The sequence below is a fragment of the Phoca vitulina genome, unplaced genomic scaffold (assembly GCF_004348235.1).
Source record: "Phoca vitulina isolate PV1807 unplaced genomic scaffold, GSC_HSeal_1.0 scaffold27, whole genome shotgun sequence".
NCBI classification, from domain to species: domain Eukaryota; kingdom Metazoa; phylum Chordata; class Mammalia; order Carnivora; family Phocidae; genus Phoca; species Phoca vitulina.
The window spans coordinates 14362347-14386648 of NW_022589730.1; the positions used below are offsets into that span (position 1 = coordinate 14362347).

General features: G+C 42.2%; 1 long non-coding RNA gene across 1 annotated transcript in view; it reads left to right on the forward strand.

Moving 5' to 3' along the window:
• Positions 1 to 22780, forward strand: part of LOC116643775 — a 100827-nt gene extending 78047 nt beyond the window's left edge. The window contains exon 3 of the long non-coding RNA XR_004301616.1: positions 21889 to 22780. This is a non-coding gene — a long non-coding RNA (uncharacterized LOC116643775). The remainder of the gene's footprint in view (positions 1 to 21888) is intronic.
• Positions 22781 to 24302: the final 1522 nt, after the last annotated feature.

Consider the following 24302-nt stretch of genomic DNA (forward strand, 5'->3'; position numbering starts at 1 on the left):
TTCTTTCTTTCTTTCTTTCTTTCTTTCTTTCTTTCTTTCTTTCTTTCTTTCTTTCACAAATACAACAAGAAGAAAGAGGTTCCTGGGTGAAGGTGGGCAGAGAGGGGCCCCTTGCGGGGCAGTGGGGGGGGGGGACCCAGAGGTGGGGGAGGTGCCGCCCAGCCATTAGGCAAAGGCCTGGGCTCTGTCCCCTGGAGGTCTATTCACAAAGGGGAAGGTTCTGGGTGGATGATTCTGCATGTCCTCAAAAGGTCATGGAGTTTCAACCCAGGTTCAAGGCAAAAAAAAAAGAAAGATGCTGGTCCCCCCAAGGGGAGGTCAGGAAGGAGCACACTGAAGAAGAACCAAAATTGAAGACCTCCTAAGTTTCCCACTCAGGAGAAAAGCACGAACAGTGACATGATCAAAGAGGATCCAGAATGCTGTTTGGGTTGCTCCCTTGATTCCCTCCTCAGCTAAGGAGACCCGTCAGACACCACATTGTCCCAGCCGCTTGCTGTCAGCCTTTGAGCAGGTCACCTCATCTCTCTAGACCTCTGTATTCTTATCCAAAAAATGAGAAAGTTGGCCTGCATAGAAGTTTTCAGAGAACGTTCCCTGGGAGCCATAGGGCCGCCAGGGGAAGGCAAGGGGACGATTGTGGCAGAGTCGACCAGTCCGTCATTGATTTCTGTCTGGTAAAAGGAGTCCTACTGGAAGAAAGAAACTTGACACTCACTTTTCTTGGTGATTTCTAAGGTGATTTCTGCTTTTTCTCCAGCCAATCTTTCCCCACGAATTGGGTTGACTCTAATTTGGGTCTAAACTTGAGGTGTGGGCAACCTCTCTCACGGGGGTTCAGGAAAAGATTGCCAACATGGCCTCCCTTAAGGCTGTTCTCTCTACAGATTGTGGTGACTGTGGGGGTTGTGCCCAGAGCCCATCTGTCATTTTTACAGAGTTTGATGTGAGAAAGTGGCTGATTTTAAAGAAGCAGCATCAAAACATTGTGGCTTCGAATGGGCCTCTCAGCCCAAAGTGCCCTCTAAATGGAAAAAAATTATTACAGCAGGACTAATCTCTTTTTACGGCGATAAAACACAGACCCAAGCATATAAAGACGGTGGCGGAATCAGCCAGATTGAACTCTGAATGGAAAATGTTTTTCAACAAACAGGTCTGGGAGCCACAAATACATGACCAACTTAGCAAGAGGTCGAAGTGGTGACTTTGGCTTTCTGAAGGCACTCCTGTTGGGGACGCAGGCGAGCGGAGACACCACCCAGAATCCGTGTGCGCTGACGGGCCACACAAGGCTCACCTCCCAGCATCCGCAGATGGTAGAGAAGCCTGAAAGCAAATTAAAGCCTCACCCAGTGCTTTTTGCTTTTCCTTCGTGACCAAGACAGAGCTTCACGGCCCCACCCGCCTTTCCATCTAACGCAGAGATTTTATGGATTTTACCCCAACAGCAGGAAGGAGGCCCAGGCATCCTATCAGGCACCCAGAAACCCTGGTTATTAACTGAGCCAGAGCTGTGTGTATGGATAAGTGGACTCCCCGCTTGTTTAAAAAACAAACCAAAAACAGCCCTGCATTCCTTCTCATTTGCTGGGCCACTCGTATCTAGATCAGTAACTCCACGAATTCTATAGTTCACTAAAAGTTTTGGCTTTCTTTGAAATTTTCCATGCCCTCGACCAATAACCTATTGCCAAGCAGCCTTTCATTTTCTGGGGATGCGTAAACAGGGAAATAGTTTTGAGCTGTTGATGTCATGGGGTGGGGGCAGAGAGGACACCTGGTTCCGGGTAAAGTTTGGGTCCCAGCTCAGGCTTTGCAGCTAGTTCTCTGTGTAACCTTGCGAAAAATCAGTTCACCTCTCTGGACCTCAGTTTCTGCATCTGTAAAATGGGGATGATGGAACTTACTACCTTGCACAGTTGCTCTGGGGCTCAAACACGGTAACGACGCTTGTGAAAATGCTTCAAAAAACTTAAAAATATAGCATGTATTAATGAAATGCTTCGGTTAACAGTGAATGCTCATTAAATACCTGTCAAATGAATGGCTATAAAGACTAAAAAATTAAGGGCACCTGGCTGGCTCAGTTGGTGGGGCATGTGACTCTTGATCTCAGCGTCATCAGTTCAAACCTCATGTTGGATGTAGAGATAACTTAAAAAAATTAAATCTCTTGGGAAAAAAAAAGACTAAAAAACAATAAAAGAAGCATCGAGCTTGTTTATTTTTCTTCTACATTCTTATGGCCACTGCCCTGGTTTCGATGCTCATCAGGAAACTCCAATCAACTGTTGGCTGATGTCCCTGCCTTCTGCTTTATCTCTACTACCCACTTTTTGTCTTCTTCACCAATGCTAGTGTGTTCTTTCAGAAACCACAGATCTCTGAGATGCCCTCCTCCTGATTAAACCCTTTCCTGGCTCCACCTCATCAATAAGACCAGGGTCCCCGTCCCTTAGCGTCACACACAGGGCTCCTGCTTCCTCCCCCTACCTACCTCTCCAGCTTATTTTTAAGCTCCAACAGTGTTAAAGGATTTTAAATGTTCCCTGAATGCAATTGTCCATCCACTGTCTCTCCCTACCTTTCCGGTCTGACCGGGAAACGACTCAGTTTCCGAGCCTTGATGTCGTATGCGCCAGGAAGCTTCTCTGACCCTCCGAGACATAGTTCGTCAGTCCCTCCTCTGTGGTAGTCGGTATCTTATTACCTTTCTGCTTGGCACTCTCATAGAACTCATTGGCTTACCTACCTCTCTCCCCTAGCTGATTGTGATCTACCTGTAGGGAGGCATCCTACTTAGTTTCTTTGTGTAAATAATCCGTAGAGAATATTCTCTCTTGTATCTTTTCTCTCACTGATACTTCTCAAACAGTGCTTGGCTATTGAAAAAGTGGATGCTGTTGGGGCTGATAAAAGGTATGTCAGGATTTCTGCCCCTACACTGAATGGCCTTGTTCAATGGATTAGACCCCTCCTCTCCACCCACCCCTGCCCTGTTCCTTCTTCTCTCTTTTCCTTCATTCAAAGAACTTACAAATATTTTGGTCAGCTTCCCCACTGAGAGTGGTCACTGTGATCCTGTTGTGTGGGGTGTCCTCTGCTCCCAAACTTTAGCATGATGGCTGGGGATGGGACCACTGGACAGGGAGCTGTGCAAAGGCCCTGTGGCAGCTTCTTCTCCTATGGCTAATAGTCCTGGATCTCAGAGCAGTACCTGGTTAGCCAACAGGCCACATTTACTAACAAAGACTTATTTAAATAAATTTTTAGAATACACATAGAGATATAAAATCAGTCCCTGGTTATGTTTCCAAAAAACTGAATTACTGGGTGCCTGGGTGGCTCAGTTGGTTAAGCGACTGCCTTTGGCTCAGGTCATGATCCTGGAGTCCCTGGATCGAGTCCCACATCGGGCTCCCTGCTCAGCAGGGAGTCTGCTTCTCCCTCTGACCCTCCTCCCTCTCATGCTCTCTGTCTCTCATTCTCTTTCTCGCAAATAAATAAAATCTTAAAAAAAAAAAAAAATTAAAAAAAAAAAAACTGAATTACTAAGACTCCTCTGTATGAATGCTCCTTCTGTTTTTATAACGTTGGATATTAGTGTATATATGAATTATTATTTTCCTGGTTTTTTTATGTGAGAATTCCAGGGCACAGAAAGGTTAAATAATATTCCTAGAACCATGTAATAGTTAATGGCGGGGTCAGGATTCAAATCCAGACAGTCTGAAAGCCAGAGATTTGGACAAATCAGGATCCTTTCTTTTTAAGAGAATTAAAGCTCTGAATGATGCATTCTTAGGTGGTTTTTATGCTCAAAGTATTATCCTTTTTGTATATATTTACCACCAAAATAAGGAAAGTGGTGAGGGAATATGGGGGAAATGAACAACATAAAAAGTAAACGGGATCTTTGCCACAGCACGGATGGACCTTGAAAACATCATGCGTCATGAAATAGGCCAGACCCAGAAGGACAATGCTTGCGTGATTTCCCTCAGATGAAGTACGTAGAGTAGGCAAACGCACAGGGACAGAAAGTGGAATAGAGGTTACCAGGGGCTGGTGGGGAGGGAGGAATGGGGAGTGATTGTTTAATGAATAAACAGTTTCTGTTTGGAATGATGAAAAAGTTCTGGAAATGGATGGCGTCGGCGGTTGCACAACATTGTAAATGTACTTAATGCCCCTGAGCTGTGCACTTAAAAATGGTAAAAATGGTAAGGAGCGTGTATATATTACCACAATAAAAAAAGAAAAAAAAAAAAAAGAAAAATAGCAGTTTTATAATCCCGGACAGCGGCTTCCTCTGGAGGCCGCCGAAGAGGCGCGAAGCGTGATTGAGGGCTCTGCCATTTGCTCTCAGCAAATAGAATTTAATGAATCACGGCCAACCCCTCTTCAGCAGCTCTCCCCAGTGGGGCAGTGGCTCAGGACAATTACTGTTGACAGAGCAAAATTGTGTATGTCGGGGGGGGGGGGATATAAATTTCCTCCTCGAAATTAAGGAATTATGCAAAGTCAATGCGCTATATCTCATATCTATTTAATCAGAGCTCACTCTATTCTGCATACAGGAGAAGTAGAGTCATTGGAAATGCGAGGGGTCAGCCGAGAGCAGAAGAAAATCCTTCTCGAGCCTCCCGCTTGGGTGTCCTGGGGCAAGAGTTGCAAGGCAGTAGTCCAATCCTGCCAGAAACTGTTTTATTTGACCTGCGATCGTGTTTATCTGAGTTGCCAATATTTTAAGATCTGGCCATTTCTTACAAATATGGATTTCTAAGTTTTCTGGAAACATCTGAAAGGCCCGGTAACGGGGCCCCAGGCTCGTGCGCAGCAGAGGGGTGGTGGATGTCCAGTCTAACCCTGACACTTCCAGCCCAAACTGCTCTCATTCACTCCTGTTTTCAGCTCGGCCCCCTGGGCATTTGAGTTCCTATCTCAGATGCAAGTCTTACCTGCCCTTTATCTCATCTCCTCAATAAAACTGCCTAGACCTCCAATCCCCTCCCTTGGCAGCTCTTCATTCCTATAGCTCTTACTGTGCCGACACTATTCTTGGCCCTCATCACAGATTATCTTTTATAATGTAATATGGACATGACAGAAAGTTCTAGACTTTCTGAAACAGCAAATGTAATTATTTTGCACTACTCTCTATTTCTACTTTAGAAGACTCAGTCACTCATGACCCAAACTAGATTGTAAGACCCTCCAGTTCATAGACTACACCTCAAAACATCTGATTTTCCTAGCACCAGCATGGGTTGGGTTGGTGTCAATAATGAATCAATAGGTTTGGGAACCTCTTTAAGAACTCAGATGACTCATGAGTTCAGCTATTTAGAGAACTGTGCTAATGCAGCCAACGACATGGACTTCATCCCTTGGAAAGTCAATCCACTTGTCCCATCCTGGGTACATGGGCCATATCTCATCCTCTGGCCAATAGCTGTTCTTGCTCAAAGGGCAGAAAGAGTGATGGACCCATGCAAATTCATCCCTTAGTCCTGGGGAAGAATTCATGGCTCCTGGGTTGGTCTTATTATTTTTGTACAAGGAGGCTATCCCTCAGAGAGTAAAGGTATTTTTATAAAAGATGACAGCTATTTGTTTTTAAGTTCATTCTGCTATATCTTGAGTGAATCGATGATGAATTAATTATCATAACTCAGTAACCAGTATTACTTATGTGATAGGAGAAACAGTGGTTTGGGTATGAAGAGAGAAGACCATGACAATCAGTAATGTTAAGATAGAGTGTGTGAAGTTCATTGTTAATGAGAAGTCACAGTAATTTATAGGAAAAACATTCTGGATCTTCAAAGAAAAAAAGAAAACCAAAGGAAACTGTCAGGAAATTGAGTTTCAAAGTGTTGTCCCTTTATAGTTCAGTACTTTCTAGTAAAGTCAAATTTGGGCAGTCCTTTCTTTGCATAGTACAGCGTGAGCTGAAACATGTGCGTGTTAGAATCATGACCATATCATTCTGGATGCACAGGGTTTGGTAAATATAGTAGCATGCAAAGCAAGGACTCCACTGAAGACCAGTAAAGGTTGGTACATTCCCCTTATCTACAAAGAATGAGGGATAATCAAGGAAGATAAGAAGACATTTCCATGATCACTGAAATAAACTATGTTGTGAGTTACTTAATATTTCAGGTGAACGACTATTTTGCATTGATAGATTTGTTGGTAAATACCAAGACTCTCCTTCTGGCTCTTCATACCATTCACCCTAATACAAGTCAGAGTAGCTAGGTTATGCATAGTAAGAAACAATCCCTTTGTCTCATGGCTGAGTCCCACCCAGCTTATTTCTCACTCTTACAAAGCTGTTTGTGGGTCTAGGTGATTCAGTCTAAGACAAGGATTCAGGATGAACAGAGGGCTCACCATCCCAGAGCTGAACCTCCTAGAACATGTGACCTCCTCAGGTGACGGGGCAGATGAAGAAGGTCTCACAGGGATAATTAAAGGCTTTGGCCTGGAGTGACGTGCGTCACTTCTGCTCCAGAACATGGTCCTGCCTGACTGGAAGGGGAGCAGAGAGATGTGATCTCCTCACATGCCCCAAAGGAGAGGCAGAGAAGAAATGGGTAAGCACTAGACATCACTGCCGTACATTTCCAATCACATTTGGAGTTTCTTCACCTGACGTATATACCAAAATCATCTGGTTAATATTCCAATTGTTCTCTGTAAACCTAGCTTTGGGGAATTGGCAATAAACATCATCACTTTATTTAGAGATACAACTCAGGGAAAAAAAGAGAGAGAGAGAGAGAGAGAGAGAAAGGAGATCCTCATTCATTCATGTGTTCAGCAAATATTTGTTAAATGTCCGCTATGCACACTGACCCAGGTGCTGGGATTCAGCAATAATCAAAACACACAAAAGTCCTTGTCTTTTTGAAACTGTATTTTTGTGGGGGAGATAGACAATGAAATATATGTATGACAAAAACAATACGCATATACTGTAACTCAGATGAGAATTAGTGTCATGTCAAAATAAGGCCCAGGGAAGAGATATATCATGTGACTGGGGTGGGGTGGCAGGGCATTTTAGATAGGTTACCCAGGGAAGGCCACCATGAGCAATTTTTTTCGAATATTAATACATGGCAAGCATGGTGGGGAGAGGAACCAGGTGGGTTTATCATCTAGATTCTACCCCCAGAGGATTTCACAATGGAGGAATGAGATGGGGACTATATAGACTATAAAAAAGGTTAAATGTGATTTTTAGAAAATAAGAGTTAATATTTACTGACTGTCAGCTACATGCCAGGCACGTTCCATGATTTAACTTATTTAACTTTCACAACCACTGGCTATCTCATTTTTCAAAAAGACAAACGTAAGCTGTGATTCCCAGAAGGTAAGCAATTTGTCCAAGGTAACACAGATAAGAAGTAGCAGAGCTGGGCCTCAAACACAGTTCTCTGCCTCCAAAGTTGTGCACCTAACTACTACACCCTACTGACTTCTCTAAATGTGATAAATATCACAAGAGAGGTGCACTGAAAGGTGAGAATCTATTACTACTTGGGAAGAGGGAAATCAAGGAAGGCTTCTTGGAAGAATTGGCATGCCTGGGCCTAGGTGAATTACTGGGATTCAAGGAGAGGGCATTTGAGGCGGTGCTAGTATAAATAGTGATGTGGAGTTAAAAAGGCTCAGGACCAGAAATTTGTGTTTGGCTAGAACTGGTGCATAGAAATATGGAAATAATCTTGGAAAGAAAATTTGAGGTTATATCACAGAAAGTCTTAAATGCCAAGCAAAGGAGTTTGAATTTTGTTGAAAAGAAAGCAAGAGTAGCTATTGAAACTTTTGAGCAGAGAATAGAATGTAGAAAGGCTGTGTCTTAAAAGAAATAAACTGGTCAATGGTGTCAAGAATAGATTAGACAGTTTGGTCAGGGAGATCAATCAGGGGTACTGTCCAGGGCAATGTCAGTGGAGTGGAAAAGCATGGAATGAGCAGTCATTTCAGTAGAATGGAGAGCATTTGTAACGAACATGGGAAGGGGGGGTCAGGGAACAGGGAGGGAAGAATAAAAGATAACTCAAGCTGGTGAAAAGTCTAGATAATTCTTTATTTTCTTACAATTTACCCTTTGTTTCTGCTTCTAACACTTATCTTTGATCCCCAGACAGGAGTCAAAAAAGGAATTTTACTGCAGTCTTTTTGTGAAATTCAATGAATGCCAGTGGAACAAAGCTACTTAAATTATGAGCTGTAGAGCTTCACATCTCTTCTCCCAAGGAAAATCTCATTAGCCTGCCATTTGGAAACTCGCACATTCAAATTTGACTCTGTTTGGCGTACAGTTTGATCCCTTTAAAGTGATAGTTTTTCAGGAGTGTGGCAGGAAGCCTGAAATTTCAATTAGATAAGCCAGAGGTTTACCTGTTGGAGGAGAGAAGGTATTATCTTCCTGTTGCTAGGTGATGGGTCTCTAAAGCAATAGTTCAGTCTTAAAGGATCAGAGCTCTTTTTAAATTCCTTTTCTTTTGAAAACAAACATCAATTTAAAACTAACCCCAGATGCCGCACTCTTGTTCTTTAAGGGATAAAACCACTTACCTGCCATAAATCCACCAAACCTTCTGCTCACCCCTTCCCCAAACTAGATAGCCCCAATGTATGTGGGTGACCAGCTGTTACTACTTCTGTAGGGTATGGGAAGAAAAATGACAGCCAAGATGAACGCTGGGAGCCATTCTCCCTGCTCGGTATGCTTCATTGTGTTACAATTCTATGACATATATACTATTTGTTTCCCTTTAATGGACAGTGTGATAGTTAATTTTATGTGTCAACCTGGCCCAGGCTGTGGCGCCCATTGTTCGGTCAAACACTCATCTAGATATTGCTGTGAAGGTATTTTTTAGAGATGAGTAACACTTAAATCAGTACACTTTGAGGAAAGCAGATTATGCTCCATAATTTGGGTGGGCCTCATCCAATCATTTGAAGGCATCTAAAGCAAAGTCTGAGCCCCCGCCCTGAAGTAGGAATTATCCTCAGGAACGCAACATAGAAACCCTGCCTGAGTTTCCAGCCCGCTGCTCTCTGGCGCTCTAAGTCCACACTGCGACATCGACTATCAGAATTTCTCGCCCCCCAGCTTGTCCTATAATTTCAGACTTTCTAGACCCTGCAATTCTGTGAGCCAGTTCCTTAAAATCGATCTCCATCTCAATCTCTATCTATTGGTTCTGTTTCTCTGGACAACCCTGGCCACGACAGAGGGAGGAAGTGAGGCTTACCTAGGCTAACTCGTTCAAGGTCACACAGGTAGTCCGTGGTGGAAGCCTCCGTGCCTAACCACTGGACGATACTACCTCCCGTACCAGGACGGGGAGTTACTCATGGCAATTATATTCAAACTTGAAACAAAGTTTTTTTTTCAAACAAACAAAATAATTTTTTAATGGGAAATTTACAACACGTACGAAAGTAGAGGGGATAGTACAATAAACCTCTATGTAACTATCATCTGCTTAAACAATCATCAACACAAGGCTAATCTTTTTTTTTCTGAGATATAATGGACACATTGTATTAGTTTTAGGTGTACAACATAATGTACAACATAGTATATGACATAGTGACTTGATACATGTATATACTATAAATTGATTACCACATTAAGTTTAGTGAACATCCACACATTTGTTACAACACATAGTTACAAATTTTTCTTTCTTGCGATGAGAACTTTTAAGAGCTCTCTTCGCAACTTTCAAATATGCAATAGAGTATTGAACTCCTGGCTGATCTTGTTGAAACAAAATTTTTAATGAATTTTATCAGACTCTAAATAAGGACGTACAGATGCTGGAAGACACTCTTCCGGTTTTCCTCTCTTTGTTGCACTTCTTCTCATCTCTGAGGGGGAGTCCAATCTGAGTCCCCCCAAGAGGTATATTCTCTCTTTCCTGAGCCTCTTTCTTGACCCGGTCCCCGTGAATTCCAGGTCTCCTATCCCCTACACGTGGTTCTAACAATGATTCCCTGATATGTTTGGCTTAAGGAAGAGGCAGATCGTTTGAGTTTGAGTCCTGGGAGAGAGATATTCATAGCACTATCACAAACATCTTTCTCTTCTCTTAGAGATGCAGGGGTGTGGTCTGTGCGGAAATTAGGGGTGTATATGAAATTTATGAAGCTGTTTTAGGATAGGAAAGCATGGTTCCCAGAGGTGGAACCTAGTACGGTCCAGGGGATGAAGTGTGCATCTCCAGATCCCAGACTGTGTGGAGTGATGCAGCAAGGTGCTGTCTTCCCTGGGCTGTATTCACTGTGAACAGTTAGAGCTGAGTATACACGGGGCCCACGATCAAAGGGGGAACTTCTCAGAAAATAGCAATTTCTAGGAGTCTCACCTAAAAACCCATACCTAGCAATGGGATAGTGGAATGAATCATTTGCACAAATGTCATTATAATTTCCATCTCTGCCCTTGAGACTGACTCTAGGCTTGGCCGTGTGAGTCGCTTTTGTCAAGGGGACAATAGCAAATGTGACACAATCACAGACTTAAAACTAGTTGAGCATTGGGCCTTGCTCTCACCATGTGAAGGAGACCAGGAAACTGGAGGATGAGAGGCCACGTGGAGAAGAGATGAGCCATCCCAGCTAGGGGGCGCTAGACCAGCCGTCCGTGAGCAAGGCCATCTCATCAGTTGGCCGTAGCACCTGAGAGGCCCCAACAGAGCTCAGCTAAGCCAGTCCAGAAAAAACTCCCAGGTGACTCACAGAATCATGAGCTAAACAAAAGCTAAATTGTGTTGTTTTAAGATACTTCGTTTCAGAGAAGCTGGTTATACACCATAAGCTAATTGATAGAACCAGTGCCCTTCGTTAAAGATACCATTTCCTCCTAAAAAAATTCTAAAACATGTCTATCAACTGAAATAGACCCAACATACCCATAAGTTGTTAACCTTATGAAAGAACTTCAGTTCTTTTCTTTTCTTTTTTTAAAAAGATTTTATTTATTTATGAAAGATTGAGAGAGAGAGCATGCGCAAGCAGGGAGGGGAACAGAGGGAGAGGGAGAAGCAGAAGCTCTGTGCTGAGCATGGAGCCCGATGCAGGGCTCGATCCCACGACCCTGAGATCATGACCTGAGCAGAAATCAACCGGCCAAGCCACCCAGACACCCTGAATTCATTTCTTCTCTGTATTTTACATATGATTTATGATTTATACTTCAACAATCCAATTGTTATAACACACTGGTATCAAAGTGCATTAACTTTCTCTCAAGTCAAAATTCAGTAATTAAGTGTATTTCATAGTGAATTTTAGAGTTTCATTTTATCTTGTTGCCAGTCTGTTGAAAAGCCATGGTGATGTCAATAATGCTTACAATTTACATAATATTTCACGTTTCCAGAGGTATCCAACTGTTGTTAGACAATTCCAACAGCATTTGGCTAAGTGGGAGAGTACATATTCTAATATGCCACCAGAATATAAATACTATAAGAGCAGCATTATTGCCCTACTTGGTTTATTGTTTTTCCACAGCACCTAGAACCTGAAACATAGTAAATGCTTGATAAATATTTGTTTAATGAATAATGGTTATGGACCCAAAACACTTGCTTCCATGTGTAGCTCTCTTTCAGGTACTATGAAAAAACACATTTCCCCCCCATATTTTCTATTCTCTATCAAATAGATAACTTCCTTTGTTCTACTTAGTTATCTTTACAGCAAGACTACTAATATCAAAAATACTCAAATAACACCTTTTTAGAAGTAGGAGTTTGATTTTGCTTCAAAATGTCTATTAGATGCTGAGTGGAAATGATGAACAGAGGTGTTATAGGACCAGCGTTGAGCTCATGTCTGGAAATAGGAAAGTACTATTAAGCAATGCATTAATCACGTGCTTACCGGAGAGTCATCTAAGAAAGAGCCCTGTTGAAATCAGTGACACTTTATGTTAATTTTCCTTAAGTACTGCAACTCATCAACCATTTCAAAGAGTTCTAGATTGCCCCAACTTGTATTATTTCTATTTATATTCTTTTTAATCTAACAAGGAAGAGAACCCTCCAAGGCCTCTAATAATCAATAAGGCCATTCATTATGCATAAGGCATAAACCACGATGGTGAACAGAGTCATCTTCCTTTGAATGAATGCCAATCCACTCTCAAGCTTGGCCTGCTACATTAGGGACAAGTGTTGAGAAAACCTGGAACAGTTTGGGCTGTGGTTCAATCAGAAATTATTTTTACCCAAAGCTGTTGAATTCTAGTTGTGTAGATAATGATTGCACTGAAACTGAATTCTTAGCTCGGCCTGCACATTTGAATCACTCAGGTCATTAAATATATATACATATATTTTCTATATGGTATTTGTGAATGGGCATATGGGGACTCTGGGTTCCCAGCTGGACCAGCATCAGTTTTTCTGTAAGCCTGAAACTGCTCTAAAAAGATAAAGTTTATTAATTAAAAGAAAGAGAAGAAAAAGAAAGATGCCCACACCCGCACACTAATGCCTAATCCCCAGACCACATGAATCAGAATCAGAATTTCTAAGGCTGGGGTCTGGGCATCCAGATTTGCTTAAAGCTCCCCAGAGGCCTCTAATGTGCAACCAGGTTTGTGAACATTTGCCTTAAGGGTACTGCCGCTTTTCTGGCTAATTGAAGTAGCCCCTTGGTGGCAAATGGGTAAAGAAGCTTGATTTTGCTTCAAAATGTCTATTAGATGCTGAGTGGAAATGATGAATAGAGGTGTTATAGGACCAGCGTTGAGCTCATGTCTGGAAATAGGAAAGTACTATTAAGCAATGCATTAATCACGTGCTTACCGGAGAGTCATCTAAGAAAGAGCCCTGTTGAAATCAGTGACACTTTATTTTATTGGAGTCTCAGGTACCTGTCTGTGCAAGATAATGGGCTTGAATTTAGCAACTAAGCGCACAAAGGGTTCAAGGAGACAGTCCCTCTCCCCCCATATGTTTACAGTGAGATAGTCCGGGGTTGGCTCAGGGTCCTAATTATGGTAATAACCGAGCATCCTTCACAATAAACTGCACACAGGATCCTAATTAATGAGCTCAATTCATCTGAAGTAAAGCGTCCACCTACTGCGCAAGAGGGATGCATATCAATCAAGCCCAAGTGAGACATGGGGCCTGCAGAATGTGTTCTATTAATGCCATTTAACATCTTTTATCAGAGGCTTTCAGAGCACTTTATAAACATTAACTCTCACTGTACTCTTGGGAAAGTTACTGATAAGGCGCGAGCTCTGAGCAAGCAAGCGTTCACCTTGATCACCCCAGGAGTTCCGGCTTGTCAGCCTCTGGTGGGGCCCGGGGGTCCTTTGGGCTCCACTCCCAGCCCAGACTGGAGGAGGACCCAGGAAAGAACAAGCAGCAGTTGGTGGGGGGAGAGAGAGTGTAGAAAGTGCGGTTTCCGGGCCAATCCTGACTCACATTGGCACTTGAGGCAAATTGCAGAGTTCAGTGTCTCCGCTGAGAAATCGTGATGCTACCTCACCCCAGTTTCAAAGGACTGTCTCAAGATGGGCACTCCATCTCTTTAAGGGGCTCTGCTTGCTCCTCCAGCCCTGAAGTGTGGTTTGCCACCCCCTTCCCCAGGCGATAGAGTAACACGGGGAAGGGTGGTGAGTTAGCCGGGCCCGAGTTCAAATTCTAGCTGTGTGACCTCGGGCAAATGACTCAATGTCCCCATGCCCCCAGTGAGGTTTATAGTATTACTCATCACAGGACTCTCGTCAAGATTTAGGGAAAGGAGGATGAGGATCCTCATTGGGATTCTGCCGGCACGTTCACACAGCAGGCTGGCTGCTTCCGACATTATTAAGACCATAGTTCTCGATCCACGTGACTATGACTAGTGTTAGGTTTCCCCTATCCCTGGTGTAAGACTGGAGTCGAGAGACCAGTTAGGAGACCATTGTGGAATCCAGGCAAGAGGGCCCTGGGGCCTAGTTCAGAGAGGAGGGCCGACCTGAGAGCTCTTTAAGATACAATGTATTGATTGGCTGCCATTTAAACCTGGGGTGGACATTTTGGGGGCCTCCCTTTTGGCTCCTGTTTCTGTCCCATCCAGGATTCCCCATTGTTTTCTTTTCCTAGGCAAAGAACCACACACTGAGTGGCTTAGAAGAACAGAAATCTATTCTCTCAGAGTACTGGAGGCTCGAAGTCCAAAACCAAGACCCCCTCTGAGGTTTTAGGGAAGAATCTGGGCCATGTGTCCCTCCTAGCTTCCAGTAGCTGACAGCAATCCTTGGCATTCCTTGACTTACAGACACATCGCTCCAGTTGCTGCCTGTCTTTACATGGTGTTCTTCCCTGTGTGTCTGTGTGTCCCAATTACTCTCTTCTTGTAAGGAAACCAGTCATTGGAGTAGGACCTAATCCAATGGCCTCATCTTAAATTGATGACATCTGCAAAGACCATTTCTAGATAAGGTCACATTCACAGGTACCAGGGACTAGGACTTGAACATATTTTGAGGGGAAACACAGTCAATCTACAACACCCTTTATGAGGTTTCAAGCACAGCAAAGACAATACGGTAGCCAACAGTTGTTGTTTCTCTTTCATGAGTGCTAATTGCCATCACCCTGCAGATGCCCTCTTCCCACCAAGTTGTGTGGGAAGGAGGGTCCTGGCAGGTAGGATGATTAGCTTCCCACTTGAAGTGAGTGAGCCAAAGTTTGAGCCTAAGGGGCTCTGGAAATCTAGATCAGCCTCCAACAGGCTTTGGAGGAGGAGATAGGGACTCCCTCAACCAACCCTCCCAGGCAAATTCCAGCTGACTGCCTTCTCCCTACTTAACAGGGCTTTGAGGCATTAAAACTGATGCCTTATCATCTAACAACAGATGCTGTTCCTGGTTCTTCTAGAAGTAACTTATCGCATTTGCTGATATTAAATACTTCTATAACAAATGCAGTTCAAATGCCTCAAAAGCAGACTTTAAAGAGTATACTCAACACCAGGGATACTACATCATCCCGAAACATTTACTACTAATGAAAGTCAACTCATTTGAATATTCAAATCCTTTTTCCTAACACACAGATCAAACTACATTAAAATATTCTTTTTGACACTAATAAGCTTTCTGATGGCCCCCTCAGATGGGCAGAGCGCTATAAGTCTCTTCTCAGAGCACTGGCCTACCTGGGGATTTTCCAATTTCCCAGAATCAGTATAATCGACAGGATTATAACTGATGGGAAATGGCATGAGAGAGGAGGAGAAGTAGAGGATGATGGGAACTTTCTGGTTTGGGTAGTTATTGGTAATTCTGCCATTTCAGCAAATGGCATATTAGAGGAGAAGTTGGTATGTGCATCGTGGGGAGGGGCCAAAATGAGTTCAAGTTTGGACATGTTGAGTTTGAAATGTATGTGAGACATCCAAGTGATGATGTCCAGAAGGCCAGTGACTATGGGTGGAAAGTACTGGAGTCAGATCTCTACTGTAGATGTTGACTTAGGCATCATCAACATTTGATGGTACCTGAGGCCAAAGAGTGGATATGACCACTGAAAAAGTGTGAGGATAAAAGAGATAAAAGAGAATCCAAGATGGAACTGGAGGCCCCCAGCACTATGCACACTGGAAGAGCAACCACAAAGAAGCCTGAATGGGAGTCAGGGAGGGACTCCAAAGGTAGAAGATAACTCGAGAGTTCGGTGGGACAGAAGAGGGGCAGAAACAATTTGAAGGAGGAGGAGGTCAACAGGATAAACTCCGGCTTGGTGGTTCAACCAGGTAAGAACTAAAAAGCATGAGTTGAATTTTAGGAGAAGGGGGTTGTTGATCAATTGTCTGAAGGTAGTGGCTGAAGAGTGAAAAAATAGATTCTACAAAGCATAGAAAATTATTTGAAGACTATTGGCTAGAAAGAGTTGACAGAGAGAGAGAAAGGGAGGACTTGAAGGTCCAGGCGAGAGAGAGAAAGAGACAGGATGGTAAACGGAATAAAGCCCCTGAGACAGCTGGGGATGATGGCATTCAGAGCCTTGGACTAAGGAAGATCACTTCTTTCTTTTTTAAAAAATTGTGGTAAAATACACTTAACATAAAAGTTACCATCTTAACCATTTTTAAGTATACAGCTCAGTGGCAGTAAGTACACATTGTTGTACAACCATTCCCACCACCCATTTCCAGAACTTTCCTCATCTTGCAAGATTGAAACTGTACCCATTAAACAATAACTCCCCCACCCTGTTACCCTGTTTTCCCCAGCCCCAGGAAACCACCATTGTACTTTCTGTCTCTATGAATTAGACTACTGCAGGTACCCCAAATAAATCATACACTACTTATCCTTCTGGGACTGGCTTATTTCACTTAGAATAGTGTTCTCTAGGTCCATCCATGTTGTGGTGTGTGTCAGAATTTCCTTCCTTTTTAAGGCTGAATAATGTTCTATTGTATGTGTATGCCACATTTTCTTTATCCATTCACCCCTCTATGGACCCTTCTTTATCCATTCATCCCTCTTTGGACAGTTGCTTCCAACTTTTGGCTATTGTGAATAATGCTGTTGTGAACACGGGTGTACAAATATGTCTTCTAGTCCCTTTCAATTAATTTGGGGATATACAGAAAGTCACTTTTTTTTCATGAGGTGTCTCCAATATCCAGATGTCAGTCTGACAACTCTCCTGCACTCTAGCCTCACTTCCTGAACCACCTAGGTATTTGCAAAGAGGCCTCTTCTCCCTTCTCCTCTCCCCACTCATCTCTTCTGCTTCTGATCCTATTTTATCTTATTTTCCCCCTCTCTGCCTATAAGTAACTCAGTTTACAAAGGCACATCTGTCTAACCTTCCCTGAACAGAACTTCACCACTCTGCTATAGACTGAATGCTGGTGGTCCCCCCAAATTCATAAGTTGAAACCTAAATCCCAGGGTGATGCTATTAAGAGGTGGAGCCTTTGGGAGGTGGTTAGGTCATGAGGGTGGACCCCTCATGAATGAGATGAGTGCCCTTATACAAGAGATGCCAGAGAGCTCCCTCATCCTTGTCCACCCTGAGAGGACACAGCAAGAAGACAGGCATCTATGAACCAAGAAGCAGGTCTCACCAGACACTGAATCCACTGATGCCTTGATCTTGGGCTTCTAGCCTCCAGAACTGTGAGAAATAAATTTCTGTTGTTTAAGCGCCCCCCCCCCCCATTCTGTGGGATTCTTTTATAGCAGCTCAAATGGACCAAAACACCCACCTACTCCAGGATTCCCAAACCTCTCCTGGTTCCCATGTCACATATGAACTCCTTGAGTTACTTTTCAGTGACCTCATAATCGGGTTCATTATTACTGTTCCAGTGAGTCTTACGTCCCATGCTCACCTTCTCTCGTTCAAGCAAATCACTGTTTCGTCCACATGCCATGCTTGTTCTTACCTTCCTGACTCTGTTCATGCTGCTCACCCAGTTTCAAATAACCTTCCTTGTGCCCTCAGCCTGAGCAAACTCTGTCCATCCAAGAGTGTCCAGCCCAAGTGTCATCCAAGCCCCATTCCTTCTGTGCTTTGGCAAAGTCATCGCCAACCGTTGCACCATATTCTCCTCTCTGGGCAGTTATTATACCTAACATTGTGCAGGCTAACTCTTCCTTCCCTGTGGGTGAGAACCATCTGAACTATGGGTTAGATTATAAAGTCCTTGAATCCAGGTCCCATGTCTCTTAATACCTTCCCTGCATTCTCTGCTCTACCTGGAACAGCTGAGAGAGGTGGTGAGCCTTGAGGTGGATAACTGTCTCCTTGAGAAATGGAAATAAAGTTGGTTTAGTCTAAACAGGCAAGTAATAGGCAAAAGGTTGAGGCTGGAAAGGATTAGTGAGTTCTATGTCAGCCCAGAAAACAAATTGAGAAGCTTGCTTAAGAGCATACAATTATTTTTTTAAAAGATTTATTTATTTATTTATTTGAGAGAAAGAATGAGAGAGTCGGGGGGGGGGGGCAGAGGGAGAGGAAGAGAATCCCAAGCAGACGCCCCGCTGAGTGTGGAGCCTGATGTGGGACCCGATCCCACAACCCCGAGACCACAACCCGAGCCAAAACCAAGAGTCAGCTGCCCAACTGACTGAGCCACCCAGGCGCCACAAGAACGTACAATTATTTAGTGGCAGAGCTGTAACTTGCATTTGGAACTCCTGACTTTTAGACCTTTGCTTTTCATTTTATAACACATGGGTGAATGTTTCACTGGTGATATCAACAATTTCAGGTTGAATTTGCTTCTGCTTGAAGTGGCAATCGCAACTCTGATTGCTCTTTGTGTCCAATACTCTCCAACCATGTGAGCATCTCCCATATTCTCATTGTCATGTACACGTTCCTTCAGAGAATGGGAGGCACAGTCTTGAAAGTGGCCCTAGAGATCTCCCGGTTCCTTTTTGAATACCTCCATCCCTGGACAGCTCATGATCTCAAAGAAGCAGATAAAGCTACTTGGCCACCTTGTTGATAGTGTTAAATTAGCTATCAACTAGGTTTAAATGAGAAAGTCTCATAGGACTTTTTTAGGAATGTGATGAGTGGTGATAATCAGATTAAGGAATAATTAGGTGGTCAGAATGGGTTTTATTCATTCATGTTGCAATGATGACCAGCAGTCAAATTTACCAGATTAAGCTTATCACTATTTGAAGCCAAGTTCCTTACTAAGGAACATAGTTCATCCGTAACCACTGACTCTTGGACCTGATGCATGTTAAGGACTTTGCAGCTGACTAAGCAAACATGGATTACCATAAGTCACCATGTTTGATAAGTGATTTGTTAACATTAAATGGTAACAGAAGTCTTTGCTAGGATTGTGGATACAACAGAAGATGCAAAATCAAATACAGACCTCTGGAAGTATTTAGTGCAAAGTGCACATTTGACTGAATTTCTTTAAACAAATTATGATTCTCCTTATTTTCATATTGCCTCCTTTTCCATAAGATTCTCCTTGTTTTCATATCGCCTCCATATCCTCTGTATGATAATGTATGTTTTACATTGTCCACCATCCTAAATCTCTAATGTAACTTCTCTACTTTAGAACAAATCCACATCTGAGTCGTTATTGTTCCTTTTCTAAAGTAGCCTTGTAAATCATGTAAGTAAGCAAAATGTTCCAGTCGCCCCATGAAAAAAAATATTACCAATATTGGCTATTCTCTAGGAGACAGATATCCTGCTATAAAAACAACAAATTCAGCATTTTTTTATTAGTGGGATGGGAACATTTTATGTCACATTAATTAATAATGTATAATCTTTCTTTAAATGCTTTATTTTCCATCCCCTCTGCTCTACAGTTATCATAAAATCATAATGTTGAAGTCGCGTTGGTTTTCCATGGGAAATTGTCAAGATTCTGCTACCATTGACAGTGCCCCTCAAATGAAAGCACACAGATCACATATCCTAGTTCCATTACTCATAAATTTGATGCTACAGATTATATGTAGACCATAATTCATTTCTAGAAATTGTCATAAAGAGACTGTCATAAAGCGAGCTATATTCTCCCATGGGAACCATGTTACAATTAGGGGTTACATATCTGATCCAGAATGCAATATCAAATACGTAATGGATATGCAAAATATGTGCCATAAAATCAAATCTACAAAACTATTAACCTCTTCAATTAATTAAAATAGTAATGCTACAAATTGGGCATAAATGTACTATGTACATTATACAACAAGCTTCCAATGGGCTATAAAGTGCACAAATGGCACATAAAAATTATGAGTGGCCAAATCAAAGATGTGACCTATTAGAAGCTGAAATCCATGTTAAATCTTAAATTAACAATACTTCTGCATGTCTTATTAGGCTATGGAAAGATGTTTCTGGTTGGGGGGTGGGATGTTTGCACTACAAAACCCCTAAGATTGTTTGAAAGAGCAAGTCTTGGTTTTTGCGAATAGTGCTATTAGCAGTGGGGCTTGGAGGAAAGAGATTAGGACTGAGGTTCAGGTCCCTTGAATCAAACTCACCTGCTTCCTATGAGCTAGGCAATGTACAAAGTACAGGCTTAGCCCCAGCTGAGGTCTTGGGACCTCAACTTCCTTAACTATTGAATAAGATATTGGAGTAATGACCTCCAGCTCTAAACCTCCATGATTCCACAGCCTAAAAGGGCCTTATGAGGATGATCTGGATGGCTAGGTTTCTTAAAAAGCTGCCTAAAGATGTTTAGACTAGTATCTTTTATATTTTCCTACATAAATTCACTTTTCATGAAACAGAGGGATTCGAAGTCATTCTATCCATGTTAGGGATGCCTGAAAATATTTTAATAGCCCTTCCGTGTGGGGAGGGACTGAAGATGAAGTTGAGGAATAGGACTGATATCTTGTTGAAAAATTTACTTAAGATGACAAGAAAACACAACTGACCTCCTTTTCACCTTTCACATCTTGACTTAAAGCTACACATGCAGCTGTTTGAGATGAAACAATAAAGTTTCCTGGAAAACAATAAGCCTGCTATGGATGGAATGTTCATGTTCTCCCCAAATTCATAGTGAAACCCTTATCTCCAATGTGATGGTGTTAGGGGTTGGGGCCTTTGGGAGGTGATTAACTCATGATGGTAGAGCCTCATGAATGTGATTAGTGCCTTTATGAAAAGAGACTTGAGAGAAATGATTTTTCTCTGCTTTCCACCACGTGAGGACACAGCAAGATGGCCATCTGCAAACCAGGAAGTGGGTTCTCACCAGTCACTGGATCTGCCCACACTTTGATCCTGGACTTCCCAGCCTCATGGACTGAGAAATAAATTATGTTGTTTAAGCCACCAAGTCTATGGTATTCTGATATAGCAGCCTGAAATGACTAAGGCAAAGTGCTCCGAATTATTTTACTAGATGCATGGTTGAACATTGTTAAATGAATTCACACTTCATTAGAAACCTGCAAAAATTAAAAGGAAACTTTCCATTTCTGGCAGCGCGCTGGACTTGATAACTCTGCCTCTGAAGCTATTTAAAAATTATTTCCAAATGCATCAATGAGCTAGCAAGAAGGTAGAGATACTCAGAGGCCACAAGCTAAGTAGCAGCTTTAACCTATAGAAGTAGGTAGAGCACTAAATCAACCTTTTGCCTTGAGTGTTCTTATTGAAATCCAGTGAACTTGAGCTTGGCTTTCAAAGCCTTGTGGGGACAGTGACATTTGACAAAAGCCAAGACTGCCCATGGAGGGTCTAATTATAGGTCTCTTGCATAAAGCTGAGACTCAAAAGGCTATTTCCTGAGGGTAATAATGAATTGGAAATAAATCCACACCTAGGTTAAGGACGGGGAGGGGCTGCAAGGAAACTACCTCTCTTGAATCTTGGAGTAGCAGAAAACAAATCTTTCTTGATAATTCAAAATTATAAGCCTCCCTTCATGCATATTCATTACCAAAATTTACCACACCTGGTGATTCCTAAAACCTTAAGCAAGAACAGGTTAAAGTAGTTTAGGATCGATTGGTGCCGCAGGCACCAGTTTCAGATAGAAATCCTCTCTGGAGGAAATCATTTTCAACGCAGGCCCTAAGAATTCCCAAAGATAAAGCTCTAAGGAATATCAGGACAATGAAAAATTTCAAAATAATAAGGAAACAAAGCACAGCAAAGGCAAGCTAGCAGGAATAACAGATGCAGAAAGCAGATGTAAAACTCCTTCAGACACAGAAAGTAAGTTTGCTGAACATTCAAAGAAATAAAAGAATGGATTAAAAGCGTGCACAAAGAGTAAGAAATGAAAAATAAAAAGGAGCCAGTAGAACCTTAGAAATGAAAGTCCTCCTAATGAAAAACACTCTATGTCTTACAGGAGAGTACTCACAACAGAAGTGGGAACCATGAACTGGGAGACAGATTCAAGGAATGATCTAGAAGACAGCACAGGAAACAAAGAGATTGAAAATAACTGAAGAAGTTAAGATGGCACGGAAGCTCGAGGAGGACGTTCTAATTACATCTCGTTTGAGTTCCAGAAAGGGAAGTGGAAAAAAAAAAGGACAAAGGAAATGCATGAAAAGATTATGCCTGAGAATTTTCCATGGCGGCCCACTTTCAAGAGAGAAAAAGAGAGCCATGCAAGAAGGAAGCCAATCTTTTGGTAACCTCGTTGCTGAAGTGATAACCTACCAGGGTCGTAGTATTCTCGCCATTAGAAGCAAATCATTAAGTTCAGTCCATTACACAATTACACAAGTGTGTGAATGCCAGGAAGTAAGGACTGTTAAAGGCCATCTTAGAGACTGCCTATGTGAGAAATCAATGAAATGCACATCAAAACAGAATAAGATCCTGCTACACATATACTAGAATGGCTAAATTTTTTAAAAATGCAACATCAATGTTAACAAAAATAGGGGGCAATTGGAATTGCTGGTGGGATCTAAAATAGTACACACATTTTGGAAAACAGTTTGGCGGTTCTTAAATAGTTAAATATACACCTATCATATGTCATTCTGCTCTTAAGTATTTACCCCAAAGAAATGAAAACAGGTGTTTGCACAAAGACTTGTACATGAATGTCCTTAGCATATTTATAACAGTCAAAACACTCGGTACAACCCAATGTCCATCGCAAAGGAAGTGATAACAAATTGTGGCATATTTATACAATTGAACACCACCCAATAATAAAATGGAACTGTTGATATATGTAATAATGTGAATCAATCTCAAAATAATTATGCTGGATGAAAGAAGTCAGATCCAAATAACTATTTACTGAATTATTTCACCTATATAAGATTCTAGAAAGAAGGAAACTAATCTATAGTTACAGTAAACAAAGTGATTGCCCGGAGACAAGGGGGGCAGGAAGGATGGAGTGCCAAGGGCATGAAGAAGCGTTGGGGTGATGGAAATGTTCTGTATCTTGATTGTGTTGCTGGTTTCACAAGCTTTTACATCTGTTGGACTCATCAAATTGTACATTCTAAATACATGCAATTTACTGTACTGAAATCATACCCTGACAAAGTAGTAAACAGAAAAAAAGAACAAGGCAAAACAAAACATTTTAAGACCCAAAATAAACCCCCAGCCCCTCAAAAAAGCTGAGTTTGCCACAACAATCCTTGACTAAAGAAAGTCGAAAGAGATTTACTTTGGCTAGAAGGAAAGTAATCTCATATGAAAGGTCTGAGGTGCAGTAAGGAATAATAAGCAAATGGCAGATATTTGGGTAGATTAAACAATCATTAATCATATAAAGAAAAAAATCTTGATGTTTAATTTGGGGTGTTGAATTATAGAATCAAAATACCACTTAGTAGTAACACACACTTTGGGAGGGAGGTGATGATATATGGTTGTTTTAAGTTCCTTATATTATTTATTTATTTTATTTATTTTAAGACTTTATTTATTTATTTACCAGAGAGAGAGAGAGAGAGAGCACAAGCATGGGGGAAGGGCAGAGGGAGAAGCAGGCTCCCCGCTGAGCAAGGAGCCCGATGCAGGACTCGATCCCAGGACCCTGGGATCATGACCTGAGCCGAAGGCAGACGCTTAACCAACTGAGCCACCCAGGCGTCCCCTTTATATTATCTATTATGAGTGTAAAGATAATGGATAATCTGGTCTGTAGATAAATTTAGATTTCTTTAGTAACCACAAAAAGAATACAAAGTATAGGACTTCCAAACTAATAGAGAAAAAATGTAATGATTGAAACATAATCACAGGGAAGGCTAAGAAAGTAAAGAAAAAGAAACATTAAAAAATGTGGGCAAGACAGAAGGCAACAGATAAGGTGGTATATAGTTTACTCTGGCTGCTAACACATAAAGCCACAAACTTAGTGGCTTCAAACAACACGCACAGTTCTGGAGTCAGAAGTCCAACATGGGCTGAAATCAGGACATTGGCAAGGCTGCGTTCTTTCTGGAGGCTCTAGGGGAGAATCTGTTTTGGAGCCTCTTGCAGGTACTAGAGGCTGCTCAAGCCCCTTGGGTCACAGCCTCATTCCCCATCTTCAGAATATTTATGGTATACGGCAGCTGAGTGAGGGCAATTGCCACAGCAGGGGGACACTGTTACACCTGTTATTCTTCGGTCTTATAATTGCAAGGGTGAGAAAAGCACTGGGTAAGCAGGAGACAGAGGGCTTAGGGACCCACAGTCCGCATGGGGAAGAGTCTGAGATCAACAGGGGTTAGCACGGGTGCCCTTGTGAGAAGGTGGATTGGGGCCGCAGACAAGGGTCCCCTGGGTCCTCTGGGACGT